The sequence below is a fragment of the Urocampus carinirostris genome, chromosome 16 (assembly GCF_059441175.1).
Source record: "Urocampus carinirostris isolate Australia breed hairy pipefish chromosome 16, RoL_Ucar_1.0, whole genome shotgun sequence".
NCBI classification, from domain to species: domain Eukaryota; kingdom Metazoa; phylum Chordata; class Actinopteri; order Syngnathiformes; family Syngnathidae; genus Urocampus; species Urocampus carinirostris.
Window position 1 is genome coordinate 22,267,555 of NC_142364.1, and position 14,363 is coordinate 22,281,917.

The 14,363-nt window shown below is 37.4% G+C and overlaps 1 protein-coding gene across 1 annotated transcript in view; it reads left to right on the forward strand.

Annotated features, from left to right (window-relative positions):
* Nucleotides 1-14,363, forward strand: part of eng (endoglin) — a 72,863-nt gene that overhangs the window by 12,541 nt on the left and 45,959 nt on the right. The gene's annotated exons all lie outside the window — the stretch shown is intronic.

Sequence of the window (14,363 nt, forward strand, 5' to 3'; positions counted from 1 at the left end):
AAATATCGCAGCCTGCATTGCATCACTGCTCTCAATTTTAGAAGTCATCCATATCTGCTAGATATAATCAGTAAAAAAAAGATCTTATCTCAGCTGGTTGTGGATGATGCATAGGTTGTTGCAGGGCTACATCAATCTCCAACGACCGGGAACAGACGTATCAGCCTTGTGGCATTTCTCAGCTTTCAGTGGTGTTTAATTGTCGTGCAACTTTTCTAATTTCATCTTTGTGTTTATCTAACACACAAATGGATGCAATGTTACACAGTTGGTATTTTGATATCAGGGGAAGTACGTCATTGCGTGAATTGAGCTGACATATTTTCATAGTTAAGCGCGTCTTGGGTGATGCCACTAGTTAGCCGTATCAACCTTTAAGAAGGTCTCCTTTTAACATTACTGACAGTACAGTAATTAATTGTGAACCAGATATCAATTATTAATATATTTAATTATTTAGATTACCATTCAATTTTACATCTTATTGAATTTTAATTGTGGTTGTCTAAATATTCAGCATCTTCACAGGAAATAGACTGAGATTTCTGTCGATTCCTCCATAAATGATTGACTCGGGCTTTGTAATAGTTACCACAATCTCAAATTTGGTCAAACAGAACTACTGTAGAATTTACTTTTGTTGTTTTTTACATAAGAATGAGGTAGTTAGGTACGCCGATATACAGTATATTGGTTTAACTCACCCATTTGCACTTTCATAATAAACGTATATGGTAAGTATGATAAATATAGACTCTTGCATAACTGCTTGTAAAATAGTTTTTTTGATGGGAATTTACTGGTTTAACAGTTTAGCTCCTAGCCAACTTTTTTTTAGGGGGAAAGACTGAGCGAGTTGTGAAGTTCCACGTTTGAAGCTCACTTCTGCTCCCCATTTGTGTTGAAAGCAATTATATCTTATGTGTTGTAGAACTTTACCAATGGCACACTCAATGCCTCAAGATTCAGATTAGGTATTTATTATAAAGTACAGTATGTCTCCCTCTTAAAGATGAGTATGTACAGTGGAACCTCGGTTCTCGACCATAATCCGGTCCAGAACCCTGTTCGAAAACCGATTTGGTCGATCACCGAAAATCGTTTTTGCCATTAAAAGTAATGTAAAATCATTTTAATCCGTTCCAAATCTTTGAAGGCTTACCATGAACGTAAACATGAAGCTAACCCAGGCTAATCGTACGCTCGCGTTAGCGTAATCTTCCGTACGAAAGATTACACTAACATGAACGTGTAAAAATAGAAAAATCAGGTCGTTTACAGGTCATTTAGCACCGAGGTCTCTACAACAAGTGGTGAGCGGTTAAAGAATAAAGAAAAGATTTATGAATAGGATTTCTTACCTTTGTGGTGGTCTGCAAAAGCCATGCTCTATTCCCTCGAAAGAAGGGAAACTCGCACATCTTCTTCATATTTTGCTATTATTTCTTTCTTAAATGCAATAGTTGTACGCACTACTCTTCTTTTTTCACCTGTAGTAACTTTGCTGCTTGCACCTTCTTCCGAGGCATAATTAGGGGTTAAAACACTCCGTTCACCGATCTTAAAAACGAAAGCAAAAAGAAGTGCGAGGTCACGTGACAACAGTTCTTCACGAGGGGTGGGGGCAATCTACACCCGTACGCCGCTCAGCAATCGCCCCTAGCGTACCGGCGTTCGAACTTTTTTGAACGAAAAGCGAAGCAAGAATTTCTCAATTTTTGGTCGAGAACCGATTTGTTCGAACTGAGAGGCGTTCGAAAACCGAGGTTCCACTGTATTTCAGTTTTTTTAATAAGATTTGGAACAACATGACAGCAGTCCACTCTTTAATATGTAAGCCAAACCAAAGGAATTCCCCAAAATGGGTTATTGCTTCTCATTAGTCTAAAGACAACGGTTTGATTAATATTAGTTTTGATAGATCTGAATTAAAAAGCTACCACACTTACTCGTGTATAATACGCACTTGCTTATGACGCGCACCCATAGATTTGATCCAAAATTGGTAAAAATGTTTTACATCTTCTCAGCTCAAACTAAGCATTGTAAGTGACAAACTTTTAAAAAGTGTGATTCATCATCAGATACACCAAAAAGTTTTTAACCTTTTTCTTGCTTTTTTGTGTTCATTTATTTCTTTCAGGACAGCTTTCTGTTCTTCATTCTCTAACGTACGTCTCTCGTACATATATGGCTAATGAAATAATTGTGATAATGAGATGACATCAAATACCTTTTAGTATGTCATCTATATCACTGGTGGTCTTGTGTTTAGGATTCGACGCTCTCACTGCCGCTAAGCAGGATCGAATCTCGTTTATTCCATAGTTTTGAGATTGTGGTCAGCGGTATTTTTCGACTGATCTATCATTGCACAAATACGGTAATATACTCCTATAAAACCTTGTGAGTTCTTTTTCTTAGGTAAAAATAAAATGCGCATTAAACACAAATAAATACAGTAAGATGAAATCACAAATTCTCTGCCTTCATCTAACAACCAATCACGGCTCATCTACCTTCTGGGACAGCTGTTATTAGTCATCGCGACAGTATTTAAAAGGGCCGCTTATAAAAACTGGGTGATATAATGAGCTGGTAATAAATTCCTATTTTACAATTTCCTTTGTTTTACTTTTGTGACGTCTAGGTTTAAAAAATTCCAATCAATGGTATGATCCACGAGTAGCAGTAGACGATTTAATAGAATTATTGCACTTAGTACACTCTGCTGTTCACTTATGGACATTAAGTGGAGTAACTACAGAGCCTTGTGCATTAAAAGTCTCCCCAGTGAATTTAGGTTTAATCTTACCGTTTGTTGTGTATGGTCTACCTATACATTATTTAACGATAGTAATGTACGTTGGAATGTGGTTACTCCACAATGTTTTTCATTGACTTGTTCGCGTGCTTGTCTTCTTAACACTTTCCTGCATACCAGACGTACAAGCGCAAACATTTGTTTGATGTGAGTTCAAACCCCACTTTAATTGACAAAGTGCCTTTAATATACTGACAATATAATTTTTTATTGTTGAAAATAAAAGCCACCTTCTTTTATAGAAGTAAAAATCTCCTGGGATCCATAAGTGCTAGAAAAGATCATGTACATAAAAGTGATATGCTATTGTTTATGAGGCGACAAAAGATAGTATAGAAGCCAAACGTGCCTGCGTGGATAGTGAACGTCTCATTATGGGCATAAAGCAGGCAGAGAGGAAGCGAGCCATAGACCTTCCATACGCCGCCGCTGTCCTGGCCGCCCCGCAGGCTTCCAACAACGACGAGGCGACGGACGAATGGCTCCCCAAGGTGTAAACGGCGCTAATGTGAAGACAGGCTGTCTCAAAGCTAGGCGATTACATCCTGGCCTCCCTTTCCAAGCGCGGCTTGGCTGGAGCACCCGTTTGGCTAGCGGTCTTTTTAAGCTGTCAAAATATGACACCACTAATCACCTTGTTGTGTGTCTGTGTGTTATTTTATGGATAGTATTTCAGGTGGTTGAGGAAGTGAGATGCTCAGGAAGCTCTTGTGGTGCAGTGTAGCAAGCACAGGGGTGAGAGGCTAGGGGACAGTGCATGCCCCTGCAGAGCACTGATAAGAGCTTGTTTACCTTCCTGTGGATGGTCAGGCCTCAATCTGCAGCTCCGGAAACGCCAGGACAATAGGTGTATGCGTGTGTGCGTGTGTGTGTGAGGTAGGGTTTTGTTGTGGCCGTGACGTGCTGCTTCTCTTTCCCCGCTATTGCTAATGACCAAGAAACCTTGGCCTTGCCCCTTCCTCGTTGTGATTCCTTTTCCAGTCACGCGTCAATCATTTTTACGATTTGTACTTCTGAATTGTTGGTATTTACAAAGGTTTGATTTTTAAAAAAGCTCTATGTAATTTGGAACTCTGTTTCTCTCTGTCGCCATCTTCTGGGTCATGTCATCGTTGCAGCCTCTGTCATCTCGTTCATGATGCGTTGGCTTGTTCATGCATATCTTCGACCCGCTCTAAAAAAGTCTTCTGTTATCCTTTTCGCTTAAGTTTGGGTTTGCGTTTGGACTCTCCTTGAAGCTGGCCTTTTCAAACTTTCACCGGTTTCAAGCTACACCTACAAATAAAACCACGCAACAACCGAAGGGGAGAAGTTTGATGTCACTCCCCCTGATGCCATTCAGGGAATCTAATTTTTTTCTGCCCTGAACAGCTCTGCTGAAAGTAATACTAAAGCGGATGGGTGCCGTGGAAAATAAAGCATAAGGGCTCTTTAAACTCAGCCGGGCATTGTCAACACTAACTAATTAGAAAAAAAAAATCTACATGCAACTTTTTAAGGACACAAAAAAATGACTCGCCCTACATTAAGATAGATATAGGAATAAAACAATTTAATGTACAATGTTTTGGAGAAAAAAATGCTTGTACATTTTAAACATAAGTTTATTAGAAGATACACAAATATATATGCACTTATTTTATAAAAATACAAACAATTCCAAAAAACATACAAAACCCTTTAAGAATCGTTCACATTTTAATAGAATAAGACTTTTTAAAAAGGAAAATATGATTAAATGGAATACTTCTTAGTCATTTGGCAAGTCAAGCATCTATAGAATTCGATTTGATTTAATTTTTGTGTTCAAAGTACTGCATGGAATGATCGATGTGCCTTTTGATCAATTTTTTGAGTTCTGTCGTGTTGATGGTTTACGTGGTCACAGATATAAGTTACGGGTGCCTAGACCTACCAGCAACTTGCACGGAAACTTTATTTCTTTCAGGATACCAAAAATTTGGAATTTTTTGCCTGACCGGGTTATTAGTGCAAATACGGTGCAAACCTTTAAGCAAAGGTTGGCAGAAACAGATCTGTCAAATTTCCTTAGGGGAGGGGGCGTAAGGTGACCATATTTGGCCATGCTCACTCTCAGCATTAGTTTTTCTTTTTGTGTCATGTTTTGATTAATGTATCCAACAATACCTTCAATAAACATTTCATTTCTTTCTTTCTTTCTATATGTAAGAGAAACCGTTTATGAAGCATTAAAAATTACAATACAGTTTACAGGTTAACGGAGTCCCATCTTTCGCTCATAGTTGGACTAACTTCATGAATTAAGCTGCAAATGCATTCCATAATGAATTTTCTGTATAGTAATAAGTAATGGAGCCATTTTATTGAAATATATATGCATTTATGGAACTTCTTAAATATTATGGAACTTATATAAAATCATTTATTCCTATATTTTTTGATGGAATCTTTTTTTTTTTTATTTGTCAATCTAGTCACCGTATTTTCACGACTATAAGACGCACTGGGTTATAAGGCGCGCATCCCTAAAGCTGATTAACTGATTTGATTTTAAAAATACACTCATTACAGAAACATCAAGATCAGTCAGACACAAGTTACTGGAAAAATTTAAAGCCGGGGTAGCTCACCAAAGTCGTCTTGCAGCCATCACTTTTAATAATAATACACAACCATGGTCCTCTTACATCTGTGAGTGTAGTAAATCCAACCGTGTAAAATATTTTCACATTTTAAAATGCGCAGTAATGCCGACAAATGAAGGAAAAAAATCCGGCAAAAAGCATTTTCATGGATGGACTTTGCTTGTTGCTAGCTGTCCGTTTAGCCCCATAATTCCTGTTTACATACACAGAATACAGTAGTAAAAGATCAGAAGGTTTTTCTTGCTACTGTGTAACATGTAAACAAGTACTGTCTATTTCATGTGTTGGAGCAAACTTCTACCTTAAAAAAAACTGTCTAAAAATGTATGGGCACCGCCTGCCTGTAGTTGCGCCACAGGTGGTTAAGGGATCCGTAATCAGTGATATTATGATTTGACTTATTCAAAGCTCATGCTTATTATCAAAAATATATTAATTAATCAATTGATATTCGTTTTGATTGTTTAATTGTAGATTTTTGTAGTTGATTTTTTTTTAATGTGCTTTGACGATTATCTTTCCAGTAAAAATGATTAAAAAAAAAAAAAGATTTATTTTTGTCTCAACATTTTGCTTATGTTTTTCTTTTTGTTTTTTTTTTGTTTTGTTTTTGTTTCAGTCAATACACGTTTTTTAAACTTAGCCTAAATCGGAGTCCTCCAGGGAAAGGTTTTATATTCGGGACGAATTGCCCAGACCTAATAGTGTACAAAATTAAATATATAATATACTGCAGTGTTTTTCAACCCTTTTTGAACCATGGTACACTTGTATTTATAAAAAAGTTCCGAGGCACACCATCCGACAAAAATGTTTGAAAATGAAGTTATGTCAAATATTTCACTGTACTACCTCATAAGCAGATAATTGGTATATAAAAATAAAATAAAAGAAAATAACACTTAAAATAAAAAAAGAATGATGTGCTTTATTTATATTTTTATTTTTTACAGTGCAATCTTAAACTGCTTTGTTAAACAAATTATTAGATTTACTGTGCTACCTCATTAGCTGATAATTAGCAGACATGGGGACTTGAGACTTAGTGACTTGGACTCGAGTCGACTCGAGTCGCTGTTTTTATGACTTGTGACTTGACTTGGACTTGGCAATCTAAGACTCGGGACTTGACTTGTGACTTGACTTGCCCAAGAAAAAAATACTTGGGACTTACTTGGGACTTGAAGGTGAAGACTTGAGACTTACTTGAGACTTGCACATGTGTGACTTGGTCCCATGTCTGATAATTAGGATATAAAAAGTATATACAAATCTACTGCCACCTACTGATATGGATGACTATTACAATTCCGTGTCTGAAGATAGCTAAAATACTGAATAATGGCCTGATTTTTTGGGAAAGATAAAATTGGCCAAATTCCAGTGGCACACTAAACAAGGTCTCACGGCAGACTAGTTGAGAAACATTGATATACTGTATATTCAAACCAAAAACGTTTGGTCATCACTTTATTTATAATAAGTGAAACAAAATTAAACATTCAACATTACATATTGATACAAATTTATAGAGAATTTATCGTTTTTTGCATTTTGTTGTACGCTTTGTAACAATGACTTATGACATAGTGAGTTGAGGAGCTTCAATTATCTAAAAGTAGTACTTTGTTTCCATCTTGGTGGCAAATAACTGTGTTAGCGTTGTTAGCACTTATCTTCTTGACAAGTTTTGACTTTCCTGGGCTATTCTGCATGCTCTATTGCTGCAAACTGTATTATTTCTGTCTAATAATCTGTTGAGTATTTTGTACTATAATCAAGTTCACAAAAAAACATCTGCGGTCAATAATAAAACAAATACAACAGGGTTCCCACAGATTCTTAAATAGTCTTAAAAGGCATTACATTATTCTAAAAATAAGCCCTTAGTTGGCATTAAATTATTTTAGATACAAATTTTGAGGTCTTAAAGATGTGAACACCTTAATAAGATAAATATTTGTTTTGAACTAAAAAGATTTAGTAAAACAGTCACTTTTCATGCATCATGATAAAACGCTTCATGAATGTAGCGGAAGAGTTCTTTGGAATTGGTAGCTTTCCGCCAGTTTTGACTGAGTATCCATGATGTACTGTAAACATCCTTTTTATTCATTGTTTTTCATATCTAAAACTTTGGAGAGTGCTATGTTTTTAGATGAGAAGTTTTCAACTAGACCAACATGTGATTTAAAATAAATTAAAATGACCCATCCATCTATGAACTGCACTGCTCATCTTCAGTGGGGTCGCGGGGGTGCTGGAGCCCATCCCAGCTATCTTTGGGCAGTGGGCAGGGTACACTCTGAACTGGTTGCCGGACAGTTGCAGGAATAAAATTAAAGATTTGTTTGAAATTGCCTTAAATCTATGTGCTATTTTTTTTTTTTTTTTTTGTCGACTTGGTCTTAAATTTGATTTCAAAAGACATTAAAAACTCTCAAAACGTTTTGAATTTAACTTGCCTCAAGCCGTACGAACCCTGTGCACTTACTGGTCATAAAATCAATCAATTTTTGTAGCTATATGATTGTTCACAAAAACATTTTTTTCAAATTCGCTTCAAAACTGTGTCCTTAGTTGTACTTGCGACATTAACTTTTTTCTTAACTTACATTTTTAGGAATAATCACTTATGGCAATTATTTGTGTATTTTACTGTGATCTGTAACCGCAATTGAGTGAAGAACTCAAGCATTTCCAACATGGTGCTAATCAGTTTCACTCTTCTCCCACAAAATAACACCTTCTTTCAGTTGCCTTTATTCAGGTTTAACCTTAACAGATAAAATCTTCTTTATCGCTCTGATGTTTAACACAGTGAGGAGCAATGTGTTACCCTTAAGGGAGGATTATAGGCAGTTAGAATAATACAGAGACCACTTGCTCTGCATCACCCACTTTTATAACGTTGCTCAATAACTATAATTTTGCTGAAACGCACATTTTCTCGTGGGTGTGTGGCGTCTGCATGCAAAACTGTCAGAGATTTAATCGCTTATGTGGGACAAAAGGGAAAATGTAACATTAGAGTTTGCCAGCCATGCTACTCTCTGCTAGACCACATTGATCCCCAAAGAAGATAAATCACCTTGAAGTATCCAGGAACGCCCAGATGCAGTCACCGGTTGCCCTGAATGTGGCTCGAGTACACTCTGCATAATTATATCGGTCCAATGTGGATGGTGAGCTTTCATTTAAGGAGGCCTGGCTTGGCCTTTGGAATAATAAAAGCGTTTTCATTTCTGGAAACAAATGAGAGGAATACTCCCTGAGGGAAATTGACTCTCACGGACAGTCTATTAGGGCAGGATGATTATGTTGCTTCGCGAGTCAATGCACAAGATTGTTACGGATGTGATTGTATCAAGGTGAGATTTAACCAGATGCAAATCTATGTTATAGTCCTTGGACAAATTAAAGTTTTTGTTTTGATTCTTTTAAAAGACTAATTACTCTGAACACGAATACATATGGAACCAAAAAGGTGAGGCGGTTGGGTCAATAAAACAATTAGTTTTGCTCCATGGTGTTTTACTTTATTCTGTATTTGGGGAATAATTAAATGGATTGGTAGTTGCATTGATTCTATCAATATCTGGTGAAGATGCTGTACAAAGGAAGACGATGGAATTGATATCTCATTAAATATTTATCCCAATGATGTTCCTGGCCGATTACAACTGTCATGATTTCTGCCTAAACCCCCCACTTTTTTTTTCTTCCTATGGAATTTTCATTGCATTCTTGACCCCCATCTACACCCCTCACCCCTTTTGCCTGAGTTTTTTCTTTGTATCTATTTATTGATCTTTGACCATTCCCCTCAAATATTTTACTCCTCAGCTCAGTCTGTTACTCCTCCTTCCCCCTCAATTTTACCTCTTAGTCTATCAAAGCATGCTCATGTCGAGGGTAAAAATGTCCGTATACTCGGCAAAGCGTAAAGTGAGGTGGAAGATTAAAGTACACAAGAATGGCCATAGCTTCTTCTTTGCCACGCGCCCTGACTATGCGAAAGAGGAAATAATCGGAATGGGCCTTCATTTCTTTTTGGGTGCGGGTAACGTGAAGTGTAATTTCTTAGAGTATCCATACCTCCTCTGCCAGAGTCTACAAGGTAAGTGTTTCAGTCTTGTCTACATGCTTTATAGTTTTGCACCTAATTTGTAGCACGCCAACCTGAAAATTAATCAGAAAACGAGTCAATGATATGTAATGAAAAAATAATAATAATACCTTGCAGCAAATATATCAGATGAACCAATTCATGCATTTTAAAATCAGAGTCCCATTCAGAGAGAAAAATGCCCGCAACCACAGCAACGGGGGCATTTGTCTGTATTCTTACCAACAGTGGTTGTTTTTTTTCCGGCCGCCGACACTCGCTGATGTTTTATCTTGTCAGACGCAAGCCTGTCTCCACGGGGATCCTTTCCCAAATAAATCTTGTCAAACGGAAAGCCTCGCTCAAGGAGAAGTTGCACCGTGAAATCTGGTGGGAGGTGAGTTGTTGCAGGAAGTGTAGAAAATGAGTGGGAGCTTGAGCGAGGTACTGTTGAAACATTTATTCATATAGTTATTGGAAAATCCAAGCAGTGGCTGGCGTTTTACTGCCCCAAACAAAATAAAAGAAATACTGTATTGTCCTGCTCTGCAATCTTGGCAATCCTTGTCCATTGCACCCTTTAAACGACAACTCAAGCTTGGAGGTGCACAAAGTAATGGATTGATCGAGATTAAATTAATTTTTAAATTGACTTTTAATTTTTTATCCTTCAGAGACATTCCGAATGAAGAATGTTTTAAAACTCTTAGAATTTTGATTCTCAGAATTAAGTGCAATATTATCCAGGCAGCACGGCGGCGCAGTGGTTAGCGCTTGTGCGGCACAGTTCATGTCATGGGAACCTGTCGTGGGTTCAAATCCAGCTCCAGACTTTCTGTGCGGAGTTTGTATGTTCTCCCCGTGCTTGCGTGGGTTTCCTCCGGGCACTCCGGTTTCCTCCCACATTCCAAAGACATGCATTTCAGGTGAATTGGCCGGTCCAAATTGTCCCTAGGTGTGAATGAGCGAATGAGTTGTCTGTCCCTCCATGCCCTGCGATTGGCTGGCAACCAGTTCAGGGTGTCCCCTGCCCACTGCCCGATGATTGCTGGGATGGGCTCCAGCCCCCCGCGACCCTACTGAGGATAAGCGGTACGGCTAATGAGATGAGATGAGATTATCCATGTTTTTAAATTGAATTTCATCTTAAAAGACCAATTTTCTTTGGACAAAAAAAAAAACCACACGATTTATTCATTTCGCTGATGATGGTACAAACGTTTCGATCACAATTAGATAGGTACATTTCAGTTTTTTTTTTTTTTTTTTTAACATTGTTTGTCCCGCATGTGTCTGTGATAATTTTACTTATTTTGGAGCAGGGTTCAGTAGGGAGGGTCTGTCATATGAAGACATTGTTTTGGACAGATTATGGTTATTGACTGAAGTGATTGGCTTTTAGTTACGAAATGTTTTCAAAGTTAGTTTTCATTTTCTGACACAACACTGGTAAGAAAGTTGTCATTTTCTTATATTTACAATGGTTTATTTAGAGGTTTTAAAATTCATGGACTTTTATTTTCAGATTATCCGGTTCTCAATCGCCCAAATCAACCAATTGTTCAATGATTAATACAATCTCTCTAGGCTACAAATACTTCAATAAAACAAAGACAATGCTCCAGGTCGTAGGTTATCTTTGCTGTTCTCGTCAAAGCATCAACACATCACATGCCTAAAAGAAGCGAGTCATAAACACAAAGGATAGCTGCGGTTAGATTGTCGAGTTTGCGTCCTTCGCTAAAGATATTGTGCATTTTTCCTTTGACAGACTCAGAGCGGGTGATTAGTTCAAGAGTGCCATGAACCCAAAATTCAATCTTCAGCTATTTTCAGAAAACTTTTTCAAAGCGTTGTTTATGAGTAAAGTTGCTATATCGCACAAATGTTTGCAAAAATAAACTTAGTGTCTATTTACTGATTACATTTACATTCTGGGCAACACTAGGGAGTAGAGAGGCTGTTGTTAGATACATGCATGGTATAATCCTCATTTTAAAGCCACAAAGCATTATTTTAACAAGGCAGTATTTCTTTACATATCCGACAAAAACTGTTTTTCTGGGAGCTAATGTCGTTGTGTGTTCTTGTAAAATCCACTCGGCAATCAATTGGCACATGGAAGAAGTGCAACTCAAACAATTCTTTTCTTCCAAAGAAAACAATTACTTCTTGAGGAGCTGCCAACCTCATTAGCTAAAGGTTATTGTGATAAACTTCTCGTAAAAAACGCACCCTCAGACTTTTTGTATGGAGTCAGTGTGACGTGAACACAAATGTTTATCTTCTGATCTGGGCATCCTTTCATCACAATGGCTGCTCCAAAGATGGATGCCTTTCCAGCTATTTATTTAAATCTAAAAGAAAAAAAACAGCTCTCGTCCCCTCAAGTTGTTGACTTTGTTACGTCATGACATGGATTCATAGAATTCGGTTAATTTACCACCTGCTTTCGGCCAAACATCAAACAGGAAATCGGCAAGCTGCCGTAAACATTTTGCCCACCGCCCCCTCTCATGAAATAGGAAATGGAGGCGACTGATACAAGTGGATAAAGAGGACACGGAATGGAATAGTCCTCCATACCTCATTTACCAGCAAACCGCTTAGCGAGGCCATTGGCATTTCCTGGGTCACAAGGGCAAACTGAATGCTGTTCATATCCTATAGCACCTTGTAAAAATGCGACACTTGCCCGCACACACAGTCATAAATGCAATCCGCAATCAACACGATTTATGAGCAAGACCTCTTGGGGGTGACTGTCATGGAAAGTTGATTCCGTCACAGCAGAACAAGAGAAAAATGCCGTTATGACGGTGGCGGCTATTGAGCTGGAGACAAGAAGGCAAGACAGCAGAATAACAGGAAGCCGGCCTTGACCTCCAGGCTGAGGGGAGGGATGGCGTGATGAGGATGGACAAAGACAAGCTTGCAGTACGGACCGGGAAGGCGTGAAGTTCCTTCCATGAATGACACAGCTGCCCTTTGTGCCTCTTCCAGTTAAAATCAAATCTAAACTTTGCTGCTGTGCTTCATAGCAAGAATAACTTTAAACTTGTACTAACGCGACCAACAGTCTTATAGTAACCCAGGTGATAAAATCGAGAATCTGGGTCATTGGCTTGGAACATGCATGTGACATTGTCACTGCTTTGCATCTGCTTTTCATTTCGAGGAAACCAGGATTTCCATATGGACCATTTTCACTCCTGCCGCTACTCTGAGAAGAATGTGTTACATCTTGACAGCACAACCACCTGTGTTAAATAAACACATTTGCACATGTTGACCAGGTCAAAGCATTCATTTAACCCCTCCATGCCTCATCCATGACCCGACAGGCCAGTTCCAGATTAATTCAAGCATGGATCCCACGGGTTGAACTGCAAACCCATACCAGTGGATTGATAGATGGCTCTGGCTGAATATCCTGACATATTTGATAAACGTGTCTCACACGTTTTGTTTTTAAAGAGAGCTATCTGTGTCACAAGCAATTGGGATGCTCCTACAGTAACTCCAGCAAGTTGAATTTGTTTGGCAATTTAGTACAACATCCGTACATAGTTAAAATAATTCTGGAAGATACTGTGGAACCTTCAGGGTTTTACAGCATTTTCTTACAATAAACTTTTACTACATATTTATTCTAAAAAATGAACTTGCCGTATCTTAAACTTAAAAATTGGAATAGGCTTTGTCCAAAAACATGCTCTGGTTAAAAAAAAAAAAAAAAAAGTCCCAAATTGGGTCTAAAGTAATTACTCTGCTATTTGGATTGATTTGGACTAGTATTGTAGTTCAGTGTCAACAGATATTTAAACATTTTTACTATTTATTTTCAAACACAATTTTCATTTTTCATTTTATCGAGTGTCTGTACAAAATTACAAAATTTTGGCAAAACATTCGGGTTATTAAAAAGAAGTTAAAATATTATTTGTAGATTATCAACCAAATAAATACTTTTTTTTAAAATGGAGGTCTTTGTGGTTCGTTCACAACAATACCACCCATAATTGTTGTCCTAAACCAGCTGAACAATAATTCAAATTAATGGAGGTAGTGGTTTGATCCATTCTTAATTTTTTTTTTTTTTTTAGTGTTTTTTTATTGAAACGTACATTTTAGTGTAGGACTTTATCGATACCACGTTATACTAATACACAACCCTTGATCATACATTGATATGAGGGTTGGGTAGGGTTACTTTAACTGGATTACTTTCAATTACTTTTGGATTACTCCAATACCAAATATGCTAATAAAAGACAAAATAAACTAAATATGAATAAAATTATGACTGCCAACACGTGGTAAGCTTTCTCTCCTGGCTTTGATTTCTTTGATCTCCAGCAAAACTAACATAAAATGCGACAGAAACAAAATGAAAATAAATCCAAACAGCTTGCCAACAGCATTTTTGCCGTTCCATGTTTTCAGTTACTCCCCAAGCCTGCACAAAATTTAGTAATTTTATTCATATTTAGTTTCTTTTGTCTTTTATTAGCATATTTGGTATTGGAGTAATCCAAAAGTAATTGAAAGTAATCCAGTTAAAGTAACCCTACCCAACCCTGGATATGATATTGTATATTAATAGCACATGTTCCTTCCTTTTCCCAAAAATGAAATAAATTCATTGAAATATTCCTATTGATTTTTATTGACAGCTAAATATCATTACTCTGATTTCAGATTAGGGTTTTCTTTATCAACTCAAGAAGCGGTTGTCCCAATTCCAATTTAAGAATTTTCCACCATCACAATTACCAATATGATTCCCTAATTGACAGTAAAC